Raw genomic sequence first — 16,649 nt, 5'->3', positions numbered from 1 at the left:
TCAAAGTCGGAATCCGTCCCTGAGAGAGGGGCCCCCCAACCCCGCGGCAGGGCTGCAGGCTGGGACTCCCCAGTCCATCCCCTAAGGGACTGTGTGGCTCCCGGCGGCCACTGTGACCACGGCCACGACCTGGGCGTTCCGCGGAGTCGGGCCGGGCCGCGGTCAGCAGCTGGGTTGCTTCCGCAGGCCTCTGGGGAAGCTTCGCTCCCTGCTCCCCCTGGCTGCGGGCCGCTGGTGACGCCCCCTGCTCGCTCTGGCTGCGGGCCGCTGGTGGCGCCCCCTGCTCCCCCTGGCTGCGGGCCGCTGGTGGCGCCCCCTGGCTGCGGGCCGCTGGTGGCGCCCCCTGCTCCCCCTGGCTGCGGGCTGCTGGTGGCGCCCCCTGCTCCCCCTGGCTGCGGGCTGCTGGTGGCGCCCCCTGCTCCCCCTGGCTGCGGGCCGCTGGTGACACCCCCTGCTCCCCCTGGCTGCGGGCCGCTGGTGGCGCCCCCTGGCTGCGGGCCGCTGGTGGCGCCCCCTGCTCCCCCTGGCTGCGGGCTGCTGGTGGCGCCCCCTGCTCGCTCTGGCTGCGGGCCGCTGGTGGCGCCCCCTGGCTGCCGCCCAGCCTCCGCCCTCGCTTCCCGCAAAGTTCCCTTTGCCCGTGGCGTTGCTGTGTCCGTTGGCCCCCTCTGCAAGGCAGTGGGTAGGGCCCATCCTGGTGACGTCTTAGCTCCCTCATCTGCACAGCCCGGGCTTCTGAATGCGAGACCGCTCACGGCCCCGGGGTTAGGACTGCCTCCTCTGTGGGGGACACCCCTCAACCCGTTTGGGGGGGCTTGGCCATTTCCTCCCGCAGCCACACCCTGGGGAGAGGCACGGCTCGGGCTGGGGGCTCTGGGCAGTGCAGAGGTGGAATTGGGGGTGTAAGGGATTTGGGGGGTTGCACCTGGAAATGGGAACCGGGAGAGGGAGCAGGAGAGGGCTGCGAGGCCTGACACTGGAAAGAGAGTGTGTGGGGGAGGGGTGGCTGGGAGGCCCGGCAGGTGGCGTGAGAGCAGACACTGCCCACTGGTGCCAGGGGCCACTCTCCTGGGTGCCACCACCGTCTGGAGCTGCCTGGGGACGACGTGGCCTTGGTTCGGATGCTGAGGCTCCGCCGTGGAGGCGGCCGGCTCATGGCCCCGTGCTGGGCTCTCGCTCTCAAAGAGGGAGCCAGCGGAATGTCTCCAGGGCTGCCCCGAGGGGTGACTCAGCTCTTTCAAGGCCGCAGGACCTAGGCCGCAACTTGACCTTGACACCCGGGTGCCCAAGGGCCATCATGTGCAGGAGAGCGAGGCTGAATGGGGACCAGGTGACAAGCAGAGCCCTGGCTTAGGGCCCCCTGCCAAGGGCTTGGCGTGTGCCGAAACCACCGGGAGTCACTTCCCCAGAGGAGTGGATACCCAGGGCGCTGACGGGCCCGTGCTGGCCCTCTGACCTGGGACATGTGAGCTGCTGTGTTTGCCGAGGCCAGGTGGGAGCCCCCAGAATGGAGTTTGCTTCCCTCACCTCCTCCCCACTGCCCCCAGAAGGCAGTAAATCCAAGGCAGTCTTGTGTCTGCGACTTAGGCATGCAGGAGCAGGGGGTCTTAGCCCAGCTGCCGAGTTCCCAGTTGCCAGGGTGACGGCAGAGGGCGCGAGGGTGGAGTGGGGGGCGTTGCCTAACCGAGGCAGCTCCAATGCGGCTTCCGGGAAGCAGGGCAGCTTGGCACAGCCGCTTAGCGCACGCCGTGGGGCTGGCCCGTGCACTCCTGTGGCCCTGTCCCCGGGCTGTCCGTCTTTTCCTGCACCTGGCCTGTGCATTGCGCTGCTGGTCCCTGTGGGAGCCACGGCGGGTCCCTCGGCCCTGGACAGCGGCGGGTACACGGGAAGCCTCAGGGGACACGTGTGCTCCCGAGGGTCAGGGGACGCAGAAGGGTTCAGGGGCTGCCCCGTCGGGGGACTCCCAAGGCACCCCATGCTCCGGGCACGGGCGGCCGTGCTAACGTAAGGGGCGGGCCAGTGCACCTGTGCGTCCAGGGGCCTCCGCGGGTGTGGGGCAGCGTGTTGAGCACGTGACAACCATGCCTGGGCCCGTTTGTTCGGTGACACAGAGGCTGCGTGTCAGGAAGCAGCCGTGCCCAGGACACAGGCTCGCCAGGCCCTGTGGTGTTCCAGGTCCCCGTTACAGGAAAGGCCACAGGGCAGGCCCTGACGGTGCTGGGCCAAGGCCATGGCCTTGACAGCACACAAGGACTCCCGGCGGGCCCCTGGACGGCCGACCAGGCGACATCGAGTGGCAGAGTGGCCACAAGTTTCTCTCATGAGCTGATGAACGACCCCCCTGGTCCCGAGGCCGGGCATTCGTCGCTGAGGGAGGCGGCACATCAGGGTCCCACAGGCACCACGCTGCCCACGGCGTGGTTCAGACCCCGGCCAGCACCCACCGCGGCACCGCATGCTCTCTCGGGGTGGGGGTGGGGGTCCCTTGAGACCTCAGAGATGAGCCGGTCCCTCCCACCAGCTTGACACGTGGGCGGGGCTGAAAAGGACGCTGATGCACCACAAGCCCCGCCCAGGATTATCCTGGAAGGCAGCGGGTCAGGCTGCACCTGCTTCTCTGCTTTGAGTGACAAGCAAAATGGCCTGGGGTCAGAATAGGCCAGGGCTCGTGGACAAGGGCTTAGGGGCCACTGGTGGGGCCGAGACGTTGATGTGCAGGACCCGCTGGGTCAGCGGAGCAGCCGCGAGGCCTCTGGATCCGCAGCCTCGAGACCACACCTATCGCGGTCCTCAGGTGACACCTGCGCTTAAACGAACCAATCGCAGGGCGCGGACAGCGGAGGGGGCGGAGCTAGGGAGCTCTATCCGCGGTCGCTGCAGGGGCCCCTGTGCGGGCACCTGTGCCTCCTGTCCCCATGTCCTCGCAGCCTTAGGCTTTGTGTCCGGCTCTGTGTCAGGCCTCTGGGGGTCTGGGCCCCTGGGGGCGTGGCTTCCAGAGGGTGCGTGGGAAGAATTCCCTGAACCGTCAAGGCTGCGATGCGGCTGAGTGCCCTGGGCTCTGGGCTCTGGCTCTCGGGCCGGAAGGCGTGGGATGGAGTTACTGGCTGGGGTCGGAAGCCCGGGCTGGTGGCAGGAGAGGGACATTGCTCTTTTTCTTTTCTTTTTATTTTAAAGATTATTTATTTGAAAGACAGAGTTACAGAGAGAGAGAGAGGGAGGGAGGGACGGAGTGGGGGAAGATAGAAATCTCCCATCTGCTGGTTCACCTCCCCCCCTCCCCCACAAATGGCCACAACAGCCAGAGCTGGGCTGATCTGAAGTCAGGAGCCAGAAGCTTCCTCCAGGTCTCCCACATGGGTGACAGGGGCTAAAGGACCTGGGCCATCCTCCACTGCTTTCCCAGGTGCATTAGCAGGGAGCTGGATTGGAAGTGGAGCAGCCGGGACTCCACTGGTGCCCATATGGGATGCCCTGTGCGACGGCGCCGGCCCCAGGGACACTGCGTGTTATCGGTAGCCAGAACCATCTGCCTGGCACTCAGAGTGACCACCGTGGAGACTCGGCGCCCCCCTGCCCAGTTCTAACCACAGACACAGGCACTCAGGGCGCGATAACCAGGGCTCCAGACGCTGCGGCTCAGCAGGACCTTGGGAGGAGGCCAAGGAGTGCATGGAGAGGACGGGCAGGGCCTCGGCTGCCTGCAGGGGCGGGGCCTCGCACTCGGGTCTCCCCAGACCCTCCCCCAGGAAAGGCCGAGCCGCCCTGCAGGAGCCAGCAGAGCTGAGGTGCGGGGGGTGCACGGCGGTGAACACTGCCCACCTCCTAATGCCCCCTGAGCGCCCTGCTCCCGCCGGCACCCGCTGATGCCGCCCTGGGAGGCGCCCGCCGATGGCTCAGGTGCTGGGGTCCCTGTCACCGTGTGGGAGACCCAGTTTGAAGTCCTGGCTCCTGGCTTTGGCCTGGCCCAACCCTGGCTGTTGCGGGCATCTGAGGCGTGAACCAGTGCATGGAATCTCTTTCTCCCTGCCTTTCAGATAAAATGAAAATAGTGCTTTTTTTTTTTAAACAAAGGGCACCTCAGGGAAGTCCGCCCTGCCCAGGCCGGGGCAGGTGTCCCCTTGGCCTGCCTCCCTCTGCACCCACGGCTGAGCTGGCACTGCCCTGGCTGTCTCCCATTGGGCGTCCGCCCCCCTAGGGCAGCGCTGGGTCTCCCGCCTGCCCCGAGTCCTCCTCATGCCCACGGCCACCCCAGCACCCGGAGACCCTGCGCGAGCGCTTTTACAGCAGATGAGCAATTCCCTGAGGTCAGGGTGTGTGTGGGTGCCCGTGACTCCGAGAGGAATCCTGGGAAACATGCAGGCTGCAGGGGATCCTGTGACCACGCTGAATGTTCAGTGTCACCAGCACATGTGCGGTTCGGCCGTCACCGCCACCCAGCTCCAGGCACCCTCGTCTCGCAGAATGGAGCCCTGGCCCCATGGAACAGGGACTCCCAGTGCCCTTCCCCAGCCCCCGCTCCCCTCCCCCACCGTCTGCCTCCAGAGCTCAGTGAGTGGAGTCCAGGGTGCGGCCTTTCCCAACGGGCTCACTTCCCCGTGCTGGGCGCGTCCTTCCTATTCCGCCGCGTGGACAGGCCCTGCATCTGCCCCTGCGCTGTGACGCTTGGTTAGTGCGGCCCCATCACCCCTGGAGCTCCTATGGAGACGCGTTCGGCTCCTTCCTATTTCCCTGTGCACTAACGAGGCAGGAAAACATCTCTCTACATATATTTTAAAGATTTACTTATTTATTTGAAAGTCAGAGTTACACAGAGAGAAGGGGAGGCAGAGATAGGAGAGAGAGAGAGAGAGAGAGGTCTTCCATCCACTGGTTCACTCCCCAGATGGCCCCAACAGCCAGAGCTGCACCGATCTGAAGCCAGGAACCAGGAGCTTCTTCCGGGTCTCCCACATGGGGCAGGGATCCAAGCACTTGGGCCATCTTCCACTGCTTTCCCAGGACATAGCAGAGAGCTGGATTGGAAGAGGAGCAGCCGGGACTCGAACCAGTGCCCATATGGGATGCTGGGGCTTCAGGCCAGGGCTTTAACCTGCTGCGCCACAGCGCTGGCCCCCCATATATATTTTTATATGGTCCTCACATCGTCATTTCTGGAACATTCTAGAACTGAGGTGGTTGTGTTACCGGAGAAATTGCAGGGTTCTTGTCTTCGTGCAAGAAAGAATTCAGGCGTGAGACAGAGTAGTGGGAGGTAAAATAGCAAGGTTTATTAGGGAAGGGACATCCGTAGGAACGGATGGGCACCTCTCCAGACAGAGCCTGAGAGAGAGTGCCCAGTCACCCCGACTGGGGGTGGGGGGGAGGAGCGAGGTTACATGGTTGGGTGGAGAGATTACACCTGGCCAGACCAGGCGGGCGACTCAGCATAGAGGCAGAGGGCTGAGCCCGCAGTCTGGTTGAGGCTGGGGGTTTTTAAGGAGATGGGTCTTGCTTCCCCACCTCTGCTCCTCTTGGAACAAAGGGCTTTTTGGATGTTAATAGATTCCGGAGCAGGGTGTTTGAAATGCAGATACTGGGCTGCACCTGGGAGATTGTGGAAGGTTTGTCAGGCAGAAGGGTGGGGACCTCCACCTGGCAGGTTATCAGGTAGAAGGGGGCAGGGCAGGGCAGGGTGCGAAGGCCGGGCTGCCCCTGAAACACCATCAGGATGACTTTGAGATGCAGATGCATATGCTGGACATAGACGTCTTCTCTTTAGGCCTTTATGTCACACACACATAAGCTCATAACTGACTTCCTACCTAACAGTTGGTTCGCATGCATTTCAAATGTTTATAGTGAGGCTGGCCTGTGGTGCAGTGGGTTAAGCTGCTCCCTGTAATGCTGGCATCACTGATATGAGTCCCGGCTGCTCTGTTTCCGATCCAGCTCCCTGCTAATGCACCTGGGAAAGCAACAGAAGATGCCCAAGTCCCTGCCAACCACGTGGGAGACCCAGATGGAGCTCCTGGCTGCTGGCTTTGGCCTGGCCCAGCCCCAGCTGTTGCAGCCATTTGGGGAGTGAACCGGTGGATAGAAGATCTCTCTGTCTCTCTCCCTCTCTCAATTGGTCACTCCGCCTTTCAAATAAATAAAACAAATCTGTTCAAATAACTTGTAGGCAGCAGCAAATGCTCCCAAGAGAGTGTGGCAAGTGTCCTTGTGCCCCTACACTCAGTTTCCCTCTCCCAAAATGTGCCGAGCTGGCGGGTAAAACGCACTGAGCTCCTTGCTTCGATGCGCATTTGTTGGTCTGTTTTCCCATTTGCATCGTATTTCCTCTCGGCCTTGGGCGCCCGCGTTTTCCGGCTGCGATCCTGCCCCTGTCATGGAGCATCGTCCCGCCCTGCGCTTGCTTCCTTCCCTGTGGTGACGGCGTCTGGACCAGGAGCGCCGCGCGCCAATGCCGGCACCTGCACCGCGTTAGCCCTCGCTGGCGCGCGGCTCCCGCCTCCTGCCGTCCCTGCCCCTGGCGGTCGGTGGGCGCACGCAGGCTCTCCTCGCCTCCTGCCTCTCCTAAATATCCGCAAAGCTGGCTCTGCCCCTCTGGACGCCAGCCCTGGGCGAGAAGGGGCGGGGTCCCGGCTCTGCCCCTCTGGACGCCAGCCCTGAGAGAAGGGGCGGGGTCCCGGCTCTGCCCCTCTGGACACCAGCCCTGGGAGAAGGGGGGGGGGGTCCCGGCTCTGCCCCTCTGGACGCCAGCCCTGGGAGAAGGGGCGGGGTCCCGGTCTGCCCCTCTGGACGCCAGCCCTGGGAGAAGGGGCGGGGTCCGGGCTCTGCCCCTCTGGACGCCAGCCCTGGGAGAAGGGGCGGGGTCCCAGGAAGGGGCGTTGGCGAGCAGCTGCCACTGCTGGGGGAGGCGGCGGAGAGCCGGCCCAGCGGTCGGCCCAGGGGTCGGCAGTGGCGGTGGCGCCTGCAGCCTCGCATCTACAGGACCCCAGCCCCGCCCTTCCAGCAGCTGCTCCGGCGGGGCCTCCGAGGGTCCCAGGGGTGGGCAGGGGACAGCGTTTCGAGCGCCAGGTCAGGGCTGCCAAGGGCAGAGGTCAGGGCGCCCGGTGCCCTCTGCGGCCTGCACTGATTTTAAGGAACAACCCGTTGACCTGGCACAACGTATGGCACCGTCTGTATTTTCACTGATTCTGTTAAATCCAGTTCCGGTCGATGTTCCACGTGTGTCTGTGTGGCCCTGGACTGCTGTCAGCTTGTTTGCTTATTGTGGCTTTACCAGTCTCGGTGCTTCCTGCCTTGAAACTGTTGGGGTGACTCGTGGCCCTTCGCTGTTGCATTTCAGGGTGTTCTCTGTGCTACTCTGCAGTCTCCTCTGTAGCGGTTGTACGGATCCCTCTCTCTTTAGTTTCAGTCCCCAGTGGTCACTATCGGGTGATGCCTTGTTGCTTTTACGGATTTATGTATCTGAAAGGCAGAGTTACAGAGACAGAGGCAAACTTCCATCGGCTGCTTCATCCCCAGAAGCGCTGGCTCAGGCTGCAGCCAGGAGCCCGGAACTCCAGCTGGGGCTCCCACATGGGTGCAGGGGCCCAAGCACTTGGCGCATCAGCAGGCAGCTGGATGGGAAGTGGAGCAGCCGGGACTTGAATCGGCGCCTCCACGGGCTGCCGGCGTCGCAGGCGGTGGCTTTACCGGCTGTGCCACTGCTGGCCCCCTTATACTGTTTCTGACCCGTTAGGGATAGCGCTGGCGTCTCAACACACATTGGTCCGCGTCCAGCACCCTGCCGAAGCGTCCCTACGTTTCAGGGCACACAGAAGCTCTTGGGTGTTCTGTGTAGACAACCGCGCTGTCAGCCGGAGTCGCGTGTGTTGGCTCCCTCCTGTTTCATGCTGTTTATTTCTTTGTCTGGCCTCACTGAATTGGTAGGACCTCCAGTCAGCAGAGGAGCAGGCACTGGAATTCCTACTTATTCCTGAATTTTTAAAAAGGATTTATTTATTTGAAAGGAAGAGGGAGAGGGAGACGGAGAGGGAGGGGGAGAGAGGAGAGGAAGCAGGGACAGGCAGTGGCAGGTGTCTCCCTGCTCCTGTCCCCCCCGGGTAGCGCCGTGGGGGGAGAGAGGCTGGGCAGGGACCCCAGGCAGGGAGCAAGCGGCTCTCCTGCCCTTGTCACCTCCAGTACTGCACGGTGCCTGCTAGTTTAGGTTTTCTTTGCCATGTTTACCTCATCCCTTCCACTTTCTCTCTCTTCTGGCTTCTCAGGTTGGATGCCGGCACGCCATGGCTGCACCCCGCAGGTTCCGACAGCGGGCGCTTTCATAGCCGTCGAATCTAAACATTTTGTCATATTTGTGAGCTCCTTTATCATCTGCAGTCATCTAGGGCTAATTTCTGTTTCTAAGTGAGTGGGGCTAAACCTTCTTTTTTAAAGTGTGGCCCTTTGCCGGTGCCGCGGCTCACTAGGCTAATCCTCTGCCTGTGGCACCAGCACACCGGGTTCTAGTCCCGGTCGGGGTGCCGGATTCTGTCCCGGTTGCCCCTCTTCCAGGCCAGCTCTCTGCTGTGGCCAGGGAGTGCAGTGGAGGATGGCCCAGGTGCTTGGGCCCTGCACCCCATGGGAGACCAGGAGAAGCACCTGGCTCCTGCCTTCGGATCAGCGCAGTGCGCTGGCCGCGGCGGCCATTGGAGGGTGAACCATCGGCAAAGGAAGACCTTTCTCTCTGTCTCTCTCTCTCACTGTCCACTCTGCCTGTCAAAAATAAATAAATAAATAAATAAAGTGTGGCCCTTCAGTCTGCCTGCGTCGTGCTGGGTGCTGTCCTGTGAGATGTGAATTCCTCACATTTTTTAGCACTTCCTCCGCGACCTCGTCAATGGTCCATATTTGTTTGTGTTCCTTGTTTGCTTGGAAATAATAAATTTTACTGATTTGTTGGGGCCTCGGTTCTTTTGTTTTTTAAAAAATTTGTTTATTTGAGAGGCGGAGTTAGAGAGAGAGAGAGAGAGAGATCTCATCCTCTGGTTCACTCCCCAGAAAGCCACAACAGCCAGGGCTGGGCCAGGCCGAAGCCAGGAGCCAGGAGCTTCATCTGGGTCTCCCACATGGGTGCAGGGCCCAAGCACCTGGCCCATCCTCCACTGCCTTCCCAGGCCACAGCAGGGAGCTGGATCAGGAGTGGAGCAGCCGGGACTGGAACTGGCAGCCACATGGGAACCAACGTCACAAGCAGGGATTTTCCGGGCTACGCTACAGTGCCGGCCCCAGCAGGGTGTTTAGAGGCTGGAAATTCTTGTCGCCTGGTTTCTCCTGGGCCAGTTCCCTGTTGAGCTTTTGTTGTTGGCGTCAGCGACACCGGGATTCGACACCGGGATTCGGTTGTGTGAGGTCGCTCGTCGGCTGCGCCGCCGGGAGGTGCAGGTGTCGAGCTGCAGGGGGCGCCTTTCCCGGCCTCTACACAGTCCCTGCGAGGCGGTCTGGGCCCCCACCCCGCCGCCGGGGCCCCACTGGCTTTGGGGGGCTCGTTCCAAGCCCTCAGCCGGCGCTCCGGCGAAGCCCGGCCCTGCCCCTGCCCCTGCCCCTGCTGGTGACCTGGCCCCGAGGACGGACACCACGTCTCTTACCCCTCCCAAGCAGCCAGTGCTTCTGTGCCTTGCAAAGGGCTCTCCCGGCCCGACACTGACCTTGAGAGAACAGAAGCCGCCCGCGTTGGAGGGCGGACCTCAGCTGCAGGGGTCGGCGGGCGCCTGAGCCCCTCCCGCCCATTCATTCCTCACACCTGCGAAGCCTGGGAGAGCCGAGGTCAAGGCGCCGGCGGGCGTGGCTTCCCCAGGCCTCGTGCCGGCTTCCAGGAGGCCGTGCCCTCCCGGGCTTGCGTCTCCGAGTCCCTCCCCAGTGCCTCTGGGGGTCCAGAGCTCCTCCTACAAGGGACACCAGGGAGAGTGGAGCAGGACCCGCCGCCATGGCCACGTCCAGCACGGGCACCTGCTCCCTGCCCCCGGGCGCCTGCGGCCGCCATCTGCGAGGTGGCATGAGCCGCCCCGCCGGCGCTGGCGAGCTAGCGATGACCTGGGCCCGGGCGGGCGCTCTGCCTCTCGCTCAGCACGGGGAGTTGGGGGCACACCCAGCGCCCCGCGGCGTCCACACGGGAAGCCCCAGCGTGGGGCTGTGTTCCCGACTCCCGGGACTCCCAGGCTGGAGGAGTCTCCCTCCCGGTTGGCTGTTTCCTGCGGGCAGACCGGACCCGGAGTCCGAGACACGCAGAGGACCGGCGCGAGTGGGCGGGACGCGAGGCGGTGCCTGCGGCCCCTGCGCGGGGGAGGCGCGCGTCGCTCTCAGACGGGAGGGGTCCCGGGAGTGGCGCCGGCTTCGCGGCTGCTGGATTTTAATTAAATTCAGGGCTCTTGTTTAAGCCTCGGGATATGAGATTTACAGCCATCGACGAGCTGGATTCAAAAGTGGAGAGCGCCTGGGGACCCTGTTGGGGGGTAGGGGGCCGGCGAGCGACCCCGGCTCGCAGCTCTCGGCGCAGGCTGGGGGCAGGAGGGCCTGGGCAGACCAGGCTGCGGGCCCTGGCTTGCGCTCGGAAAAGCCCAGTTCCCGCGGGCAGGTGGGCGGCCCAGCCAAGCCTCGGGGTTACCGGGGTCGGGGTGGGGAGCCTGCAGGCCACCGTGAGCTGAACCAGCCTGGAGTGGGGCGCGCACAGCATCTTTTTGCCCCACCCCCACCCCCTGGCCGCTGAAGTTTGTGGAGTGGCCGGGCGACTTTGGAGACCTGGGAGTCCCACCTCCCGGCCTTGTGGAGGACCTGGGCGGGGCCGCGCTGTTCCCTTCGCGGTGGGTGCGCTTAGGGTCCCCCCCCCCCAATCCAGGCTGACTGCGCTGAGGGTACCTCTGCAGGGATCCATTTCCAAATGAGATCACATCCGAGGGTTTGGGCAGACAGGGATTCCGGGGACACTGCTGCGCCCAGCATGGCGGGAGGTGTGTGGGGGCTACTGGGTAGGTCCCGCTGTGAGGGAGCCGTGTGCGTTAGTCTCTGTCCATCCCAGTTCAGGGACCCAGGGTCTGCAGGTGGCTGTGTTGGTCCCACCAGGGCCCCTGGGGCTGGGGGTGGGGGTGCCTGCACAGTGTCTCCGCTCTCTGGCTCCCTCTTCTCCAGGAGGAGCCCCAGGGGGCGGGAAGGGCCGGCAGGGCAGACACTGTCCTCAGTTCTGTGCCCTGGGGTCTGCGGGATTTAAAGCTGTCACCGCCCCTTCCCCCGGGCATTGAGCACCTGGGAGACCCTTGCCCCCATCCCTGTGCCCACCTGCTGCCCTCTCAGAGCCTGGGGAATGGGGCAGCCCCACCAGCCCCCTCTGCCGAGGGCGTCCACCTCTCTGGGTGGCCCAGCCGACTCCCCCAGCTCTCCCAGGGCTGTGGGCAGCAGGCAGCCGTGGCCTGGCACAGAAGCAACTCCGGTTGGATGGGGAGGACAGAGCCGGGTTCTGGGGGTTCTGGGCACACACACTCGACCAGTGTGTGTCCTGCCAGGCACTGGGAATGGGTGCAGGCAGCAGGGGACTTTGTCACCGTGTGCGGCGCCCCGGGCACGGGGGCAGCACTACTCCGCCCTGGCACTAATGTACCTGAGCCAGTGCACACAGAGGGCTCCACACATCAATACAATCTGACCGTCCCTTATTCCCGGGTGGAGAGCGGGCTCATGCCTAAAGAACTCTCGACCCGAAGCCCAAAGCAACAGGGTTTATAAAGACAAAAACTGTAAAACCGGGAGGGGAATTCATGGTTGCTAGGATCGGGGAATACATGATTACGGGGTCAAGCTGACCTAAAACCTATGTGAAACTAGTATCAATTATAATCTTGACAATACCAGTTGCAGTCTTAACAATTCCAATTACAATCCTGACATGAATCCAGGTGTTGGCTTACATCATACGTAGGACATAGACAATTACATATTTATCATTAACCCAGGTGCAGCCTACCCCTCCCAAGCTTGAGTGCTCATGCTGGGGGGTTCGGTGCTCTGCCAGGTGTGATGGAGGGGACTGCTATCGTCCGACTGTTCTAGGTCCTCGTTTCAGACCAGAGTCTCACGGTGTGGGGGGGCACCTTCCCAGAATGGAGTCTCAGGTGCTCCAAAATGGAGTCCCTGCTGTCAAGGTGTCACTTCACTAACACCTTCATTGCAGGAACCAAAGCAGCTTCTTTTTATTTATTTTTCTTTTTTCTTTTGTATTTTATTCGCCCGGCCTTGGTCTGTTCTCAGAACACACTCCAACGCCTGGTGTGCAGGACTCAGATTGTGCAGTGGTCTGGTCGTCATCGGCCAGGGCTCACGGTCACAGTGGCACAGGCCTCCCCACCGCCCCTCTCGCCCCTAACTTCCCGGGCCCCGAGCCCCACTTCGCCTGCCTCGTTTTCATATTCCTCTCAGGCCCTGAGACAAGCGGCCCCGCCCGTAACGGGGCCTGATCATATAAGGAAAACACTGCGGGCTCATGCGGGGGCTGCACTTGGGATCCGGGCGCACCCTACCCTACAACCCTCGCCGCACCCCACCCGCCCGCCGGCCTGCCCCGCGCCCACGCCCGCCACCTGGAACTCCAAAGCAGCTTCTGCAAATTCCCAAGTGTCACCATTGAGAGATACTATTTAAAAAAGATTTTATTTATTTGAAAGGCAGAGTGACAGAGAGAGAGACAGATCTTCCATCTGGCAATTCACTCCCAAAATGGCCGTAATGGCCAGGGTAGGCCAGGCTGAGGCCAGGAACCAGGAGCTTCATTGGGGTCTCCCACGTGTGTGCAGGGGCCTGAGCACTTGGCCCATCCTCTGCTGCTTTCCCAGGGGCATTAGCAGAGAGCTGGATCGGAAGTGGAGCAGCCGGGACTTGAACCGGGCTGCTATGGGACATGGCGTCTCAGGCAGCAGTTAACCACCCGCCTGCTGCGCCACCCTGCTGGCCCTGGTGTTGGGCAGGAGGCTAGACATTAGCCTGTGTGAGGGAGCGGGGCCTCAGGAAGACGCCCACCCGGGAAGCAGCCCAGCATCCGCTCCTCAGAGTCCTGCCCAGGCCCTGGCAGCGTCCAGGTGGCCCCAGCCGTGCCCCTGCAAGGCCCCCAGGGAACTCCCCCCAGGACCTAGTGGGTTTCCTGGCCTGATAACACCGAGCAGTACAACCATGGAAGTCTTTGCCCGGTGCAGGGCTCTCCAGACCCGGGAAGGGAGGTTCTTACATTCCACAAAGCCTTTGTCCTGGAGGGGGGTAGAGAGAGACCCCCTTAAAAGCCGGGGGGGGGGGGCTACACAAAGACTGCCCGCTCAGCTCTCTGCTCCAGGCTGAGCCGCCCGCCTGGCCCGCCCGGTGTGCTCCCTCCATTTAACGAGTAACCTCGCTCTCCCCGTCCGAGGGCGCCCTCTCTCTGCCCGCTCCGTCCTGACGGATGCCCTGTCCCCCAAAAACCTTGCTACTCTGCCGTCACCCCTTGAGCAGACAAGAACCCCACGTCTCTCCGGGGACGCTGAGAAATACTGTTTTTCTTATTTTGAAGATTTCATCCGCTGGCCTGCTTTCCAAAGGGCCGCGATGGCTGGGGCTGGGCCACGCTGAAGCCCGGAGCGAGGAGCCGAGTCCCCCGCGGGTGCAGGGACCCAAGCACTCGGCCACCACCCGCTGCTTCCCAGGCGTCAGCAGCGAGCTGATCGGAGGCCGCGGGCCGGGGGCTGGAGCTGGTGCTGTGATCCGGGGCAGCGGCTGCACCTGCTGGGAGAGCCCCCCCCGGGAAGAAGGCTGTGCGGGGTGCGGGCACAGAGCAGGGGGGACAGCGGCTGCACCTGCTGGGAGAGCTCCGGGAAGAAGGCTGTGCGGGGTGCCGGCACAGAGCAGGGAGGGGGACGAACCATGCGGCCACGGAAGCACCAGGCCGCCTGGCCGTCTCTGCCCCGGCTCTGACTCCACAACCCCGCCTTCTAGCAGGGGCTACGGAGCGCCTTCTTCCCTGTCCTAAAAGGAAACTTGGGGATATGGACTTTATGGATTTATCCAGTTATTTATTGAAAGGTGGGCGGGGAGAGGAGAGGGGGAGAGGGAGAGGGGGAGAGGGAGGGCCGCTCCCATCCGCTGTTCACTCCCTAAATGCGCACAGCGGCTGCAGCTGGGCCAGGCGGAAGCCTGTGGGCGGCAGGGACCCCAGTACGCCCGCCCAGGGCGCCCGTGAGCGGGGAGCTGGCACCGGGAGCAGAGCCAGGACTCCAATCCCGACGTTCAGACATGGGGTGCGGTGACCCCCGCGCAGCGGTGTCTTAAGAGCTGCGCCCCACTCCCGTGCCGATTGTACGACTTTGAGCCCCGTCCAGTGGCCGCCGGACACCACGCAGGCGGCGGGGGACATCTTGCTCAGCGGAGCCCCACCAGGGCCCTCAGGAGGCCCCCGCAGTCACCGCGGCCCATCCCCTCTCCCTAGTGAGACCTTCCCCGCCCCCGCATTGGCTCCGGCGCGCACCCAGGGCGCGTGCTCTCCACGGCGGGGGTCCACGGTGGGCGGGGGACCAAGGCCAGCACGCACAGGGGCGGGGGGGGGGGCACAGTGCCGCTCCCCTGGGGTGGGGGCACCAAGGGCTCTGGGCCCAGCTGCCGGTGGGTCTCCTGCGACCAGGGGTGACCGGGAACACGGAGAGGGGACGCTGGGGTCCGCAGAGCTGCAACAAGGGGAGAGGGTCGGTAATCCTCCGAGATCCAGGAGATCCCAGCGCGGACAGAAAGCCCCTCCGCCCTCCTCCCTGGCGACAGGAGAGCTGGGGAATGTTCACGAACTTCCGGCTCCTCGGTTGGACCCAGATGCCCCACCAGAGTGGCCGGCTCACTCGCCCAGGGCCCAGCTCTCTGATTGGTGCCGCTCAGTCACATGACGGCTGACGTCATCAGCACGCGGCCGAGAGCGGGCGATAGCGCCTTGCCCGCAGGAGCGGCGCCATCTTGCCTTCGTGCAGCCAGGGTCCCCGGCGGCCAGTTACCAGGGGCCAAAGGAAAGGATTCCTTCCCTGCCACCTGATTCTGCAGGGTGCGCGCTTTCCACGCCTTCCCAGTTTTCCAAATGCGTTTTTAAAATGAGTTGTAAATGTCCATGACTTTGGAAAACATTAAAAGGAGGGGCGTTGGGTGTGCCTTTCCGTGCGGCCATGTGTCTTGCCCTAGACTCTGACGTCACGTCCGGACACTCCCTGCGGCCGGCCGCTCGCGGAGTGAGCACCTCCTGGCCCCGCCGAGGGCCCGCGCACGGCTCCGCCTCCGCCGGGGACGCCTGCTCGCAGTCACGGGCCGGGGGCCGGGGGCCGGGGGCCGGGGGCCGGAGGCCGGGGGCCAGCGGCCAGGCCTGCCCCCTTGGCTCTCGGACGCCACCTTCTCTATGAGGCCGAGCGCGGCTGCCCTGCTGAGGACTGCAGCCGCACCACGTGGGGCTCGCTGGGCGGCTCTCCCCGCCTGCCAGCGTCCCGGGGAATCTGCTGCTTCGTACACTCGCTCTGTGTCGCCTGCTCTCCCCTGCGGGTGCGGAGCCGCGAGAGCTAGGTCAGCCCGGGCGTCGGGGCGGTGCCCGGTGGACTTGCGGGAGGCGGACTGGCTGCTTGTCGCTGCGCCTCTGTGGCTGTCTGCACCTGCGGCCACCTCGGTGCCCGCATCCGTCAACCCCGTGTGAGTCGGGGTTCCCCAGAGGAAACAGCCAGTGTAGACCAGGCTACAGCACAGGGGGGCTCGGCTCACACCCGGGGCAGCCGCCTGCAGGCCGGAGGCCCCGGGGGCCGTCGAGAGGCTCAGCCCAGTGCAGAAGCCTGGGGCCCGCGGGTCCCGGGTGCGGGTCCTCGGAGCGAGGGAGGGGAGGCCAGCCCTGGCTCTCAGCCGGCTGGACGTGGCCCATCCGTGCCGGGGATGCGCTAGGCCGACGTCATGGCCGCTGCCCGGCCCTCGTCCTCCTCCTCCCAGCCGGCGACCCCTCACATGGTCTGCCGATTTCCGACGTGCTGCCGGCCCCCGCGGGTCTGGCGCTGAGAAGCCCCCCGGCCTGCTGTGCCGTGAGCCCCGGGCAGCCGGCGGTGCCGGTTCCAGGCCGGGCAGGGGGAGACTGAAGGCCCGGCTCCTGAAGACGGGCGGGGACACCTGTGTCGCTGAGGCCACGGCTTGCAGGGCGCTTGTCACACAGAAACACCATGGTGGCCGCCGGGGTCTCGTCCCATCTGCGCCCTGAGGTCCCGTGGCATCGGCTGTCTGACAGCTGGACGCTGGCCAGTGGTCATGAACTCCAGGCTGACCCGGCCTGGTGCGTGCACCACTCTGCTGCTCGGCTTTCGTAGGCGTCAGAGGGGCTTCCCTTCGGGCCGTGTGGACGGAATCCGTCCTGGCTGGAGGCTGCCGGGCAACCCCGCGGTGCCCACGGCAAGCCGAGGGGCCGCGGCGGGAGCCCGGGCAGACTGGTGGCGCCGAAGGCGGTCTCGCCAGAGGCTCGCGATTTGGGTGGGAGCCCGGAGCGGGAAGAGGAGGCCCTGGCCGGTGGGTCCCCTGTGCGCGGAGGTGGGGAGACCCCAGCAGTGCTCCAGACCGGGGTCGTAGCAGTCGGTCGGAGCCTGGATGAGGGGTCCGGGTCCTGGATTGGCTTCCCGTAGGAG

At 64.2% G+C, this 16,649-nt stretch overlaps 2 non-coding genes across 2 annotated transcripts; both read right to left on the bottom strand.

Annotated features, from left to right (window-relative positions):
• Positions 1 to 12,238: 12,238 nt before the first annotated feature.
• LOC127487486 (small Cajal body-specific RNA 18) lies at positions 12,239 to 12,321 on the bottom strand. The gene has a single exon (XR_007914331.2). It is a non-coding gene; the product is annotated as a small Cajal body-specific RNA 18 (non-coding RNA).
• A 54-nt stretch (positions 12,322 to 12,375) lies between these two features.
• Positions 12,376 to 12,519, bottom strand: LOC127487487 (small Cajal body-specific RNA 17). The gene has a single exon (XR_007914332.2). It is a non-coding gene; the product is annotated as a small Cajal body-specific RNA 17 (non-coding RNA).
• Between the last annotated feature and the right edge of the window lie 4,130 nt (positions 12,520 to 16,649).

This window comes from Oryctolagus cuniculus, chromosome 1 (assembly GCF_964237555.1).
Source record: "Oryctolagus cuniculus chromosome 1, mOryCun1.1, whole genome shotgun sequence".
NCBI lineage: Eukaryota > Metazoa > Chordata > Mammalia > Lagomorpha > Leporidae > Oryctolagus > Oryctolagus cuniculus.
This window is presented reverse-complemented; position numbering and strand designations above follow the sequence as displayed.